The sequence below is a fragment of the Osmerus eperlanus genome, chromosome 16 (genome assembly GCF_963692335.1).
Source record: "Osmerus eperlanus chromosome 16, fOsmEpe2.1, whole genome shotgun sequence".
NCBI lineage: Eukaryota > Metazoa > Chordata > Actinopteri > Osmeriformes > Osmeridae > Osmerus > Osmerus eperlanus.
This window is the reverse complement of record NC_085033.1, coordinates 7,988,887-8,001,743: the sequence shown is the minus strand read 5'-3', so window position 1 is coordinate 8,001,743 and position 12,857 is coordinate 7,988,887. Positions and strand designations below refer to the sequence as shown.

The 12,857-nt window shown below is 45.4% G+C and overlaps 1 pseudogene; it reads left to right on the top strand.

Moving 5' to 3' along the window:
- The first annotated feature begins 122 nt into the window (after window positions 1–122).
- On the top strand, window positions 123–11,758 carry LOC134036554 (myosin-1-like; annotated as a pseudogene).
- Window positions 11,759–12,857: the final 1,099 nt, after the last annotated feature.

Genomic DNA, 12,857 nt, shown 5'->3' with positions numbered 1-12,857 from the left:
CCTCTCTGCAGTATATGAGATTGGCTACTCAAGAGCTCCACCCAGGCAAATTATGCACATACAGCAGTATTTCAATCTGTATTTGGAAGAGCGGCCACTTGCTTCAAATCCAACTCGATACCATGAATGACGTGGAGTTGCCTGGAGAAAGAAGTGAAAGAAGGGAAAACAAAAACACAGCAACCACAACAAACCATTCAATGATTCTGTTTACTTCTGCGAGTCAGCCAGCAGTAGGTGCTCCCCCGATAGACAGTAAATCTGGCTCAACATGGGTGTGCGCTGACTGCTCTGGGTTAATTTTAAGGACAACCAATAATAGAATCAACTGTGACTGGAAAAGGGCTTGGTAAAGGACAAAAGGCAGTAACTGATTGCATTAAATGAACTTCAGATACTGTGCAAAAATTAAGCTATGCTTACAATCTTGACTTTCAAATAGATGATTAATGTTGTGCTGAACAGCACCTATGATAACTATGCTGGACCAGCTCATACAACATCAGAGTTGCAAGGTGTCATCAGAGACATTGATACAGCTCAAATGAAAATGCTGAATGAGATTCAGTAGACTGTTTTGCAGCATGGAGACATCCAATAGTGCATATGCATAGAATGTGACCATATAAGTAGCCCCACCATGAAATATATCCCCTGTTTGCACCACAAGTCTGACACTGATACTACGCCTGAGCAGGAGCTGTTTTGACAGGCTGTTCAGTGGAGCCAGGCCCATACCTAGAAAACATCCAAAATTAGACTTGGGGACTTTTTATAGTTCTCAAGTTACCAAATTACATGTTGATGTATCTGGCAAACTCCCAGTAATAATTTAAAATGGATTGTGACAGCAAGCATTAAATAAACTCAAGAACTATAAATCATTGTTGTACATTAAACTGTATAGCTATGTATTGGATGAGGAATTATTTCAAAGGCTTTCCTGACTTCCTTTATCAGCAAGCTATCCCGTTACAATCCAAGTTTATAATACTAGACAAACTTTGCCTGGAAAAGACCTGTTCATTAATAAAATCGTGGAAGTATGTTAACTGTTCCAATCAATTGTTCCCATTATAATATGATACCAGTTCTAAGCAAGCCAGCTGAGCTGAATCAATGGTCGGCCAAGTGGTATTTTAAAAACTCCAGATTTAGTATGCTGGCTTGTACACTGCTGGAACCCTGTCAGATGGCAACCAGTGAATATCCGAAACATGGCATCTTGGATATGTTGTCTCCAAGTAATGTCTGACTTTATAGCCAGGGTAGATGTTAACAAGTATAAGCCTTTAATCAAGCAGTACATGTCACCCAAAAAGGTATGTTGTGTCAAGAATTGTGTCTTAAATGTCACACTGTTGAATGAAATACTGACAGTTTAAAAGTTTTCTAGCACATTTTAAACATTGGCGCAATAGTAGATACCACAGCTGTGCTTCTAAATATTTACATTATAAGTGCTTGGGTCAATTGATGTGAACCATGATGAGTACAAGTTTGGACACACCAAGGTAAGATTATGGATACTCTTTTGGGATGCAATGCAAAAAACACTTTCTCCCCCACTGATGTACCCATGTACATACACCTATAACTGATGTTCATCACTACTTACAATTTATTAATGTCCCATTTTACTTACGTACAGAATAGTATTGGGAAATAGCTTCATGTGTCTTTGGCAAAGTCTTGTTTTTAAGAACTGTTAAACTACGTATAGAAGAATATTACAGTACATACAGAGCATTTCTATCCTGAGTAAATCATTATTTCTTTGCGTCTATGAGGCAGAATACCACGTTGAGAGGGTAACCAAAGATATCTTGTCCCCTGTTTTGAGGAGAAATCAGGTGGTGATCAGATTTAACTTATTTTCATTCCAGGCTCATGTAAAAGGAGATACTACACAAAATCTAACTACAGCACCTTTCTATATTCCTCCAAATAATCTTAAAAAGGTTATATTCTTTCCCTTGTTTACTTTTGTTTGGTATTGTTCATGTGTCTCAGGTGTTCTTCAAAGCTGGTCTTCTTGGTGTCCTTGAGGAGATGAGATATGAGAAGCTTGCTACTCTGGTAACAATGACACAGGCTCTATGTCGTGGATACCTGATGAAGAAGGAGCTTACCAAGATGATGGAGAGGAGGTGAGATGGACCTCCTTTGGATTTCTACATTCATTTTACCACATACACATGGAAATATAAGTTATGTATTTTATTTTATAAAGTTATTTCATTAGATCTTATCTCTTGTTATTAGAGAGTCTGTTTACACCATCCAGTACAACATCCGCTCATTCATGAATGTGAAACACTGGCCATGGATGAAGGTCTACTATAAGATCAAGCCTCTCCTGCTAAGTGCTGAGACAGAGAAGGAGCTGGCCAACATGAAAGAGGACAATGAGAAATGCAAAGTTGCTCTTACCAAAGCTGAGGCTCGCAAGAAGGAGCTGGAGGAGAAGATGGTGCCCTCCTGCTGGAGAAGAATGACCTGGCTCTGCAAGTTGCATCTGTAAGTTAATTAAACAAAACAGATCAAACAGAGCACAGAGTGAGAATGAAAACAAAAACATGAGTTTTCCTTCATCTTTTTGCTCCTAGGAATCAGAGAATCTGAATGATGCTAAGGAGATCAGTGAGAGGCTGGAGGAGGCTGGAGGCGCCACAGCTGCTCAGATTGAGATGAACAAGAAGCGAGAGGCTGAGTTCCAGAAGCTGAGACGTGACCTGGAGGAGTCCACCCTGCAGCATGAGTCCACAGCCTCAGCCCTGAGGAAGAAGCAGGCTGACAGTGTGGCAGAGCTGGGAGAGCAGATCGACAACCTGCAACGCGTCAAACAGAAGCTGGAGAAAGAGAAGAGTGAATTCAAGATGGAGATTGATGACCTGTCTTCCAACATGGAGGCAGTTGCTAAGGCTAAGGTCAGTGACACAAATAAACCTAAACAGAAAGATGAAATTAATGTATAACTTGAATGCTCACAGACCAAGTCCGCGGAGGATGAAGGAGTGGATTGTAGAGGTTCGTGAACAAATGTTCACCTTTATATAATTTACTACATTTGAACAATTCACAACTGCAATTGATCACATAAATTCATTAACTGTTAAAAAAAAAAACAGTAAAACAACTAGAATAACTATCACTGAAACATAGTGTTTGTTCCGCAGGGCAATCTGGAGAAGATGTGCCGTACCCTTGAGGACCAGCTCAGTGAGATCAAGACCAAGAACGATGAGAATGTGCGCCAGGTCAATGACATCAATGGACACAAATGGTAAATTCAGTGAATCAAGAACAATTCCTTCAACAGCAGTTATGAAAATACATAATATATAAATATATAATATATATGAAGTTAAGTACAGTAAATGTGCAGGTAGATATTCTGTATGAAAATAAAACAAACTAAGCATATTACCTGACAAGAACCTACTATTCTCCCCAGGTGAGTTTGGTCGCCAGCTGGAGGAGAAGGAAGCCCTGGTGTCCCAGTTGACCAGAGGCAAGCAGGCCTACACCCAGCAGATTGAGGAGCTCAAGAGGCATGTTGAGGAGGAGGTCAAGGTAAATTACAAATTGAAAAAGCAGTTTGTGTTGACCAACCATCCTCCTGAGTCACATAAAACTTTAACTCCGAAACACATTTTTCTATTTCTTACTGAGTCTGCGTCTTATTCTTGGTATATTTATAATTTCCACAATTCAAATGTTCTACCCTTTAATGTTTGGATTTTGGATAAGACAAGTCAATACATGTGTACATGTTGTCAGGGTGTGAGGTGGGGTAGGACCCAAACGCAGGAGAGATTCGAGGCATTGTAGAAACAAAGGGTTTTAATCTCAAACCGGGGAACAGATAGGGTACTTACACGGTAGTAATGACAAGACAAAGACTGGTAGTAAGACACGGTAGTAATGACAAGACAAAGACTGGACACAAAACAGAAACCTAAATACACAGAACCAAACGACACACGTGGACACAATGACGCTAACGAGAACGAGACACAGGTGAAGACAATGACAGGGAAACACTAGGGCAGGGCAAAAAACTGAAACTGGGGGGGGCACGGCTGTGGCCGTGACAGTACCCCCCTCTCAAGGGACGTCACCGGACGTCCCACAAGGCCGGAGCAGGTCCGGAGGTCGACCCGGAGGCAGGGCAGAGGGTCGGGGCAGGTCCGGAGGTCGGCCCGGAGGCAGGGCAGAGGGCCGGGGCAGGTCCGGGGGTCGACCGGGAGGCAGGGCAGAGGACCGGCGCAGGTCCGGGGGCCGGCCTGGAGGCTGGGCAGAGGGTCGGGGCAGGTCCGGGGGTCGACCCTGAGGCAGGGCAGAAGGCCGGCGGCCCGGAGGCCGGAGCAGATCCAGGGAACCACCCGGGGGCAGGACGGGCACAGGGGACGGGCACAGGGGACGGGCACAGGGGACAGGAGGCGCCTGGGAGCGCGGACGAGGGGGCGCCTGGGAGCGCGGACGAGGGGGCGCCTGGGAGCGCGGACGAGGGGGCGCCTGGGAGCGCGGACGAGGGGGCGCCTGGGAGCGCGGACGAGGGGGCGCCTGGGAGCGCGGACGAGGGGGCGCCTGGGAGCGCGGACGAGGGGGCGCCTGGGAGCGCGGACGAGGGGGCGCCTGGGAGCGCGGACGAGGGGGCGCCTGGGAGCGCGGGCACGGCAGCAGGCTGCGGCCGAGACTCCCCGGCAGGAACAGCCTCGGTGCTCTGGGTGCTGGGCGGCACAACCTTGTTCGTCCAGGCGCAGGGCGGCACAACCTCAGGACGAGGCAGGGGCACAGGGCAGGATCGAGGCAGGGGCCCAGGGCAGGACCGAGGCTGGAGTCGGGGTTCAGGCTGGGGCTGGAGCCGTGGTAGGAACCCGGACTTTGGGTGGGCCCTCCGCTGCAGGCTTCGGGGTCCACCAGAGGCAAGTCGGGTCCCTAGGAAAGGGTTGCGTGTACTCTCTGCTGGGTCCTTTCTTGGTCTTGTCATTCTGTCAGGGTGTGAGGTGGGGTAGGACCCAAACGCAGGAGAGATTCGAGGCATTGTAGAAACAAAGGGTTTTAATCTCAAACCGGGGAACAGATAGGGTACTCACACGGCACAGGTAGTAATGACAAGACAAAGACTGGACACAAAACAGAAACCTAAATACACAGAACCAAACGACACACGTGGACACAATGACGCTAACGAGAACGAGACACAGGTGAAGACAATGACAGGGAAACACTAGGGCAGGGCAAAAAACTGAAACTGGGGGGGGCACGGCTGTGGCCGTGACACATGTATCAATTGAGCTACAGTACTGACCTGAATGTACTGGGCATGTGTAATTCTCATTACCAGAGTAAAGAGAGCTTACTCTTTTCTCTTGATCTTAGGCTAAGAACGCACTGGCCCATGGAGTCCAATCTGCTCGCCATGACTGTGATCTGCTGAGGGAGCAGTTTGAGGAGGAGCAGGAGGCCAAGGCAGAGCTGCAGCGCGGCATGTCCAAGGCTAACTCTGAGGTGGCTCAGTGGAGAACCAAGTATGAAACTGATGCCATCTAGAGGACAGAGGAGCTGGAGGAAGCCAAGTAAGTCAACAAAACTTAAAGGCCTTCCTTGATGAAGCAATATAAAGAGTTAGCAGTGGGCTCAAACCGTACCCAAAACCAAAGTCAAGTTTTTTACGAATGTAAAAAATAAACCTACACAGGAAGAAGCTGGCTCAGCGTCTCCAGGAAGCTGAGGAGACCATTGAGGCCATCAACTCCAAGTGTGCCTCTCTGGAGAAGACCAAGCAGAGGTTGCAGGGAGAGGTGGAGGACCTCATGATTGATGTTGAGAGAGCCAATGCCCTGGCTGCCAACCTGGATAGGAAGCAGAGGAACTTTGACAAGGTGAAAATGAGAAAAATACCTGGATCTGCAACTGGTTTCTCAAAACTGTCCTATGACACCCTGTTTCTTAGCCGTTGCATAGTCATTTGTAATTCAACTGTTAAAGGCTGCTTTGGTGTGTGCTTCCTCCTAGGTTCTTGCAGAGTGGAAGCAAAAGTTTGAAGAGGGCCAGGCTGAGCTGGAGGGAGCTCAGAAGGAGGCTCGTTCTCTCAGCACAGAGCTCTTCAAGATGAAGAACTATGAGGAGGCTCTTGACCAGCTGGAGACTCTGAAGAGAGAAAATAAGAACTTACAACGTAAGATAAATGTAGTTTGTGTTGCTTTTGTAAAGAAGAAAACTGGATAGTGTTTTCTATTTTACTTTGGATTAGTATGTTAGTAGCAATGATTTCCTGTTTTGAACTCATTGCTTTCAACTCGTTGCTTAGTTTTATCCCTGGGAGGTCAGGGAAGGTACTTAAAAACTCTTCTGTTTCAAATCACAGAGGAGATCTCTGACCTGACCGAGCAGATCGGAGAGACTGGCAAGAGCATCCAGTTGGAGAAGGCCAAGAAGACAGTGGAGACAAAGAAGTCTGAGATCCATCTCTGGTGGAGGCTGAGGTACAAACTCTCCACAATTTCCAGAATGAAGTGGAAAGAATAAACACGTTTAGGATCAACTAACTAAGAATGACATTGCAAATTGTTTCTTTATTCAGGGAACCCTGGAGCATGAGGAATCCAAGATTCTGCGTGTGCAGCTGGAGCTGAACCAGATCAAGGGTGAGGTGGACAGAAAGCTGTCAGAGAAGGATGAGGAGATGGAGCAGATCAAGAGGAACAGCCAGAGGGTGGCTGACTCCATGCAGAGCACTCTGGACCAGGGCCGGATCCAGGGGTTGGCTGGGGGGGGCTGCGCCCCCCCCAGATTTCTGCCGCGCCCCCCCTGATTTCTGCCGCCCCCCCCCCCCCCAAGCTCCTTCTGACTTCAGCCATAATGGTTACATGTTGAAGCTATGAAAAAGTCTGTTAGTGCTTTCAGTAATATGCTTTTTTTTCAACCAATCTTTTTAAAAGATTCCCCAGTGATTGTCTGGTTGATAATGGGCAACGTAGGTTAGAGCTCCGCATCCACGTGTACCGATAAAAGTGAAATCAACCTCGAATCTCTTGCCACTCACTCACTTGTTCTCGAAGTTATTGTATATCGGTCTTTTGTGGAGGGCTTTTGACGAATAGTAAAGTGTAGCATTGGTGTTTAATGTTAGACCCTGGAATTTCATACTTCTGTTTCGGTTGTAATCTTTATTTGTTTTCATAGAAGATGGGTTAAAGACATTGGCCTGGTTTCCCAGATTCGTTAAGAAGCTCTTAAGCGCTAAGAGCTTCTTAGGAGCATTCTAAGAGCGCTGTGAAAGAAGGACGTGTTTCCCAGAGTCGTTCTTAGCTTAAGAAGATCTTTCACTAAGAAGGAAATGTAAGATCAGCCTGACCCACTCTTAACAGCCTTCTTAGCGACCAAACGCTCACTGCAGCTGCATCATGGAAAGTTATATCTGACACTCAAAGGAATACTAAAACCATGCGTGATGATAAATGTGCGCCCACAGCTGCAGAACAAGAAAAATAATAGCATAAGAAGAAAAATAAAGATATACAAATAAATAATTGCCCATGTGTTCCTGTAGCACATAAATAAAATGAATCATCATTACTATCACTCATTACGTTTTCACACACATTCGGCATATGCATATGAGTTTACATTAGCTATAAAAACATCAACAACCCTGTGGTATTTCACAGATATCAGGGAAACTGACAGGTGTAATTAAACTCGGCTGGAACCTCATCAAGAGAGGCTCCACCTGCTAGTCTATATAAAGGCGTTGCTGAAGTCCACGCTTGTGAGACACCATGGCTGCAATACAGCATATTCTCGCTGCTAATCAACAGCGTCGCCGTGCGCGAAGCCAGACAGTTTATATAAATGCCTATGTGCGTCAGCACTTCTCCCCACTGAATGTGCTGTCGGACCGGGCTGTCCAGTCCAAGTACCGGCTTCCCCGTGTGGAGATCCAACGCCTCGTCAGAGGGCAACCCGATGCAATTTTGCCCTCAGCCCGGAGGTGCAGCTCCTGGCCGCGCTGCGTTTTTACGCAGTGGGGAGCTTCCTGGAGGTGGTTGGGGACGGCACCGGCCTCAGCAAGGCATCGGTTTCACGGAGTGTGGCAGCCGTGACACCGATCCTCCTGCGCCATGCCCGGACACACATCAGAATGCCCACCATACGGGACGAGGTCCGCCAGGTCCACCGTGGATTTCATGCCATGGCTGGGATCCCCCGGGTGATTGGTGTCGTGGATGGCACACTGATCCCAATCCACAATCCCTCCCTGGTGGATCCGTGCTGGATTGGGAGGAAACATTACGCTGCCTTCAACATAGGGTGCCACCCCCCTACTCCCAACATTAAACCCACTACCATCACACAACCCATACCAACTATCATGTAGGCTATAGGGCTTGAAAGCTAGGAAATGACGCAAAATGATCCACAGAACACATGGTTGAAAAGGAAAAGAAGTTTATTTAAAAAAAAGAAGAGAAACAGGGTGTTGTGTGTGATTTATGCACTGATAAAGTGGTGGGTGATCGATTTGCCTGGCATCGATTGACTTAGTTTCAGCACCACGGCGGTGGGCAGCTCCCTCTAAGAGCTTCTTAAGAAGCTTCTTTGGCGGGATCTTAAGAAGGCAGTTATGAACGCGTCTGGGAAACACCCCTATCTTAGCGCTCCTTCTTAACCGAACCCTTCTTAAGAGCCTTCTTATGTCCTTAAGAACGATCGAATCTGGGAAACCCATTAACAGTAGTCTTTTAGCTTCGTTAGCCATCGATTGTTCTTTGCGTGCGTGTTTGTACCTATAAAAAAAAACCTTTTATCATGCATCGATTTCTGATCCCCAAACCATCTACTACTGCCCCTGCGACAAGGGATATTAAACTCATACTCCAGAGCAGGCAGAGCGTGCTGGTCCTAGTGGAAGCACTTCCCTGTCTCTCGGTACCAACATTACCGCTGCTGTGTGTGAAGGCGAGCATGGTTTGAATGACAGCAATCCAATGCAGCCTGTTCTGCAAACGTACCCCATGCGCATTTTCAGACAATTCCTAAGGTCCTATAGGCATCGCTCTCAAATTTGGTTAGAGAACTCAGCCAAGCTACATGCATGTTTCTGCTTCCCCTGTCGACAATTTGGAGCCAGAAATTATAAAGACATCACCTTCATAGACAAGGTTTTTACCAATTGGAAAACGGCGGCGGTTTATTTTACATAGAGCTCAAAAAACTATTTTGCGCTCAAATGAATGCCCAAAAATTTCGCTCGCGCGCTGCGCGCGCTCACACTGTGGAGGATCATATCCAGCATCACATCAAACCCAGGATATGTCATGGGTTTGGGTTAAGCCCCGAATGTGCATAACATCTGGCTCCGTGCCTGATTAACACTCGAATCGTTAAGCAGACTCAAAAATGATAACATAATGGTTATATAAAAAATTATACGACCCCCTTCCGTAATCATGATGCCCCCCCCAGAAATGTTCACTGCGACCCCAAAGCAGGCTGCATCCGGCCCTGCTCTGGACTCTGAGGTCCGCAGCAGGAATGATGCTCTGGGAGTCAAGAAGAAGATGGAAGGAGACCTGAATGAGATGGAGATCCAGCTGAGCCATGCTAACCGCCAGGCTGCTGAGTCCCAGAAGCAGCTGAGGAACGTTCAGGCGCAGCTCAAGGTACTGTGAATGTTGGCAATATCATATTACATAGAAGTACACTTTAACATTATATTTTTTGGTCACTACCTCAGATAAACTCATACCATTTTGCTGCCATCATTGAAATGTTATCCATTGCTTCCTCATTTGATGATGCCCAGCAAAGCTCTGGACATCAGATCCTATGATAGAATTGTTTGTGTAGCTAATAGTGCTGTCAAACGATTAAAATAGTTACGTGCAGGTTGAGGGGGTACATCATGCGTCCCGGGGGGGGGGGGAGCCACCTCCCGGAAGTGAGTCTCTGCAGGTTGGGATGTCTGCAAATCCCAGATAAGAAAACTTTCATGAATGCCTAATGTTTTCCTAAATCCAATTCAGAAGAAATTCCTTCTTAAAATGTTACTGCAGAACTAGACACAAAAAGAAAAAAGAAAAGTATCAATGCTAAGCTCCAAAATTATTTTAACCACTTCGTTCTCTAGGATGCCCAGTTGCATCTGGATGATGCTGTCTGTGCCGCAGAGGACATGAAGGAACAGGCTGCCATGGTGGAACATAGAAATTGTCTGATGTTGGCTGAGATTGAGGAGCTGAGAGTGGGTCTGGAGCAGACAGAGAGAGGCTGCAAAGTGGCTGAGCAGGAGCTGGTGGACGGCAGCGATAGAGTGGGACTGCTGCATTCCCAGGAGCAGACAATAACACACACACACATATAGATAACATTCATGGCAAAATCTTAGTTTTTGCTATATCCATGTGTACTCTCTTCCAGAACACCAGCCTGTTGAACACCAAGAAGAAGCTTGAGTCTGACTTGGTTCAGGTGCAGGGTGAGGTGGAAGACATTGTCCAGGAGGCCAGGAACGCTGAGGAGAAGGCCAAGAAGGCCATCACTGATGTGAGTGTGGCTAACTAAATATCATAGTACACTCACTATTCAGTCTGCTACTTTACTTATACCATCATCATCAAGGCCATGTCAAAGCAATATGGAACCACCATATCATCATACAGTAGCCTACGCCTATGATAACATACCTTCCACCTTGTGGCCATGTTCTACTGACTGCTTCACAACTTATGTGTTCACAATTTTAGTGTCGACCCCCACTGATCCATCTAAGTAGAATGCAGAAACTAGTTACATCGTTCTGATTTATACTCAGTTCAGTTCTCACAAGGATTTGTAACTGTTTGTTTGGTCATTCCACTAGTATATTGTCTAGATAATATAATGGTGTACTGTGAAAAAAATGTGGGTCATGTAACCTGGTACAATATACTGTGTGAGTACAGTTCCTCAGTTCAACCAAGCGGTATTCTGTTGTTGCAGGCTGCCATGATGGCAGAAGAGCTGAAGAAGGAGCAGGACACCAGCTCTCACCTTGAGAGGATGAAGAAGAATCTTGAAGTGACAGTCAAGGACCTGCAGCACCGTCTGGATGAGGCAGAGAACCTAGCCATGAAGGGTGGCAAGAAGCAGCTCCAGAAACTGGAGTCCAGGGTAATTTTGAAAACATTTGAATATTCCCAATGTAACCTTTAATGGAGGTAAAATATATCTTGTGCATTTAGTCCTGCGTAATGCTGTTAATAACAACCTTTTAGCATGGGAGTGATGGATTCACCATGAGCTCCTGTTCTCCACCCAGGTGCGTGAGCTGGAGACTGAGGTTGAGGTTGAACAGAGGAGAGGTGTATATGCAGTCAAGGGAGTCCGCAAGTATGAGTGTAGAGTCAAGGAGCTGACATACCAGGTAATGTAACAACACACTCACTTTACACAGCATATAGAATCAACATATATAGAATCCACAGAATGTGTGTAATTTGAAAAAAAATCTTCTGCTTCAGACTGAGGAGGATAAAAAGAATGTAACCAGACTTCAGGACCTGGTGGATAAGCTGCAGCTTAAAGTGAAGGCTTACAAGAGGCAGGCTGATGAGGCGGTAAGTCATTTTTCAATTCAAATGAAGAGACATATTTGTTTTTGAAAAGTTTTTACACTAAAGTCCACTAAAGTCAAATATGTAACTTTTACTTACTGTATTTAATTTTTGTAATTGAGCATTTACAGAGGATTGTCATTCAAGTCTGAAAACTTGGTGGTAATTCTGAAAAAAATAAGAATTGCATTAATGTTTTCATATGAATTGATCCCAGGAGGAGCATTCCAACTCCCACATGTCCAAGTTCAGGAAGGTTCAGCATGAGCTGGAGGAGGCTGAGGAGCGTGCTGACATCGCTGAGTCTCAGGTCAACAAGCTCAGAACCAAGAGTCGTGACGCTGGAAAGGTAAAGACCTTCTGATATCCACCAAGGGTTCATAAATATACCTCATGGGACCTCATAAACACCACTTTAAGTCAGTTACTGAAAGTACATATTTTTGGGGGTCGTTTTATCAAAATGTATCACCACATGCACATTTTGTGGGAAAGTAAGATGATTGACTAACTCCTAATTGTTCTCTTTTTCTCAGGCTAAAGAAGCGGAATAGACCTGACAAGATCTGATTTCATAAAATATGAATTACTTGCTGATATTTAAAGTATTTAAAAAATAAAGTATTTGTGCACACAATGCCACATGACTTTTTATTGGATTTCTTACTCACTTATTTCTTCCTTAGGAAAAAAACTAAATATCATACGACCAGCACAGACACTGCTAATGAAAAAAGGTGAAACACAATGATGAGAGTTATTCGCAGGAATAATAAGGACACTGCAATGTAGAGTGAAATTGTTGCACTTTTATAATTGTTTAGGGCAGTTCTATTGCTCTATTGGGAAAGATACATTGAAGAGAAACAGGAAATGTAAGGATGAGAAAGAAAGAGGGCACAACATGCAGGTATTGGACCAGGGCAGGCTGGGTTTGACACTACCTCCTGGGGTAAGGGTTAGGGTTAGCCTACATTGTATGTGCATTTCACCGGTAGGCCACCAGGGGGCCCCACTTGTGACACAACATATAGACAATATCGATCCAATATCGATTTTCCCATTACTGTAATTTGTCTTTCTAACCACATTTTTATAGTCCATACATTTTAAGAAAGTCTTTAAATATTTTAAATGTTATCAAGCTAGCTACCTAAGTGATGTACAAATCCAGAGAAAGTCCAGCAGAAGATCAAGCATCAGAAGTGTTTAGTATGTAGTATGTACAGTTTTTTGGTGGTCAGAATCAAG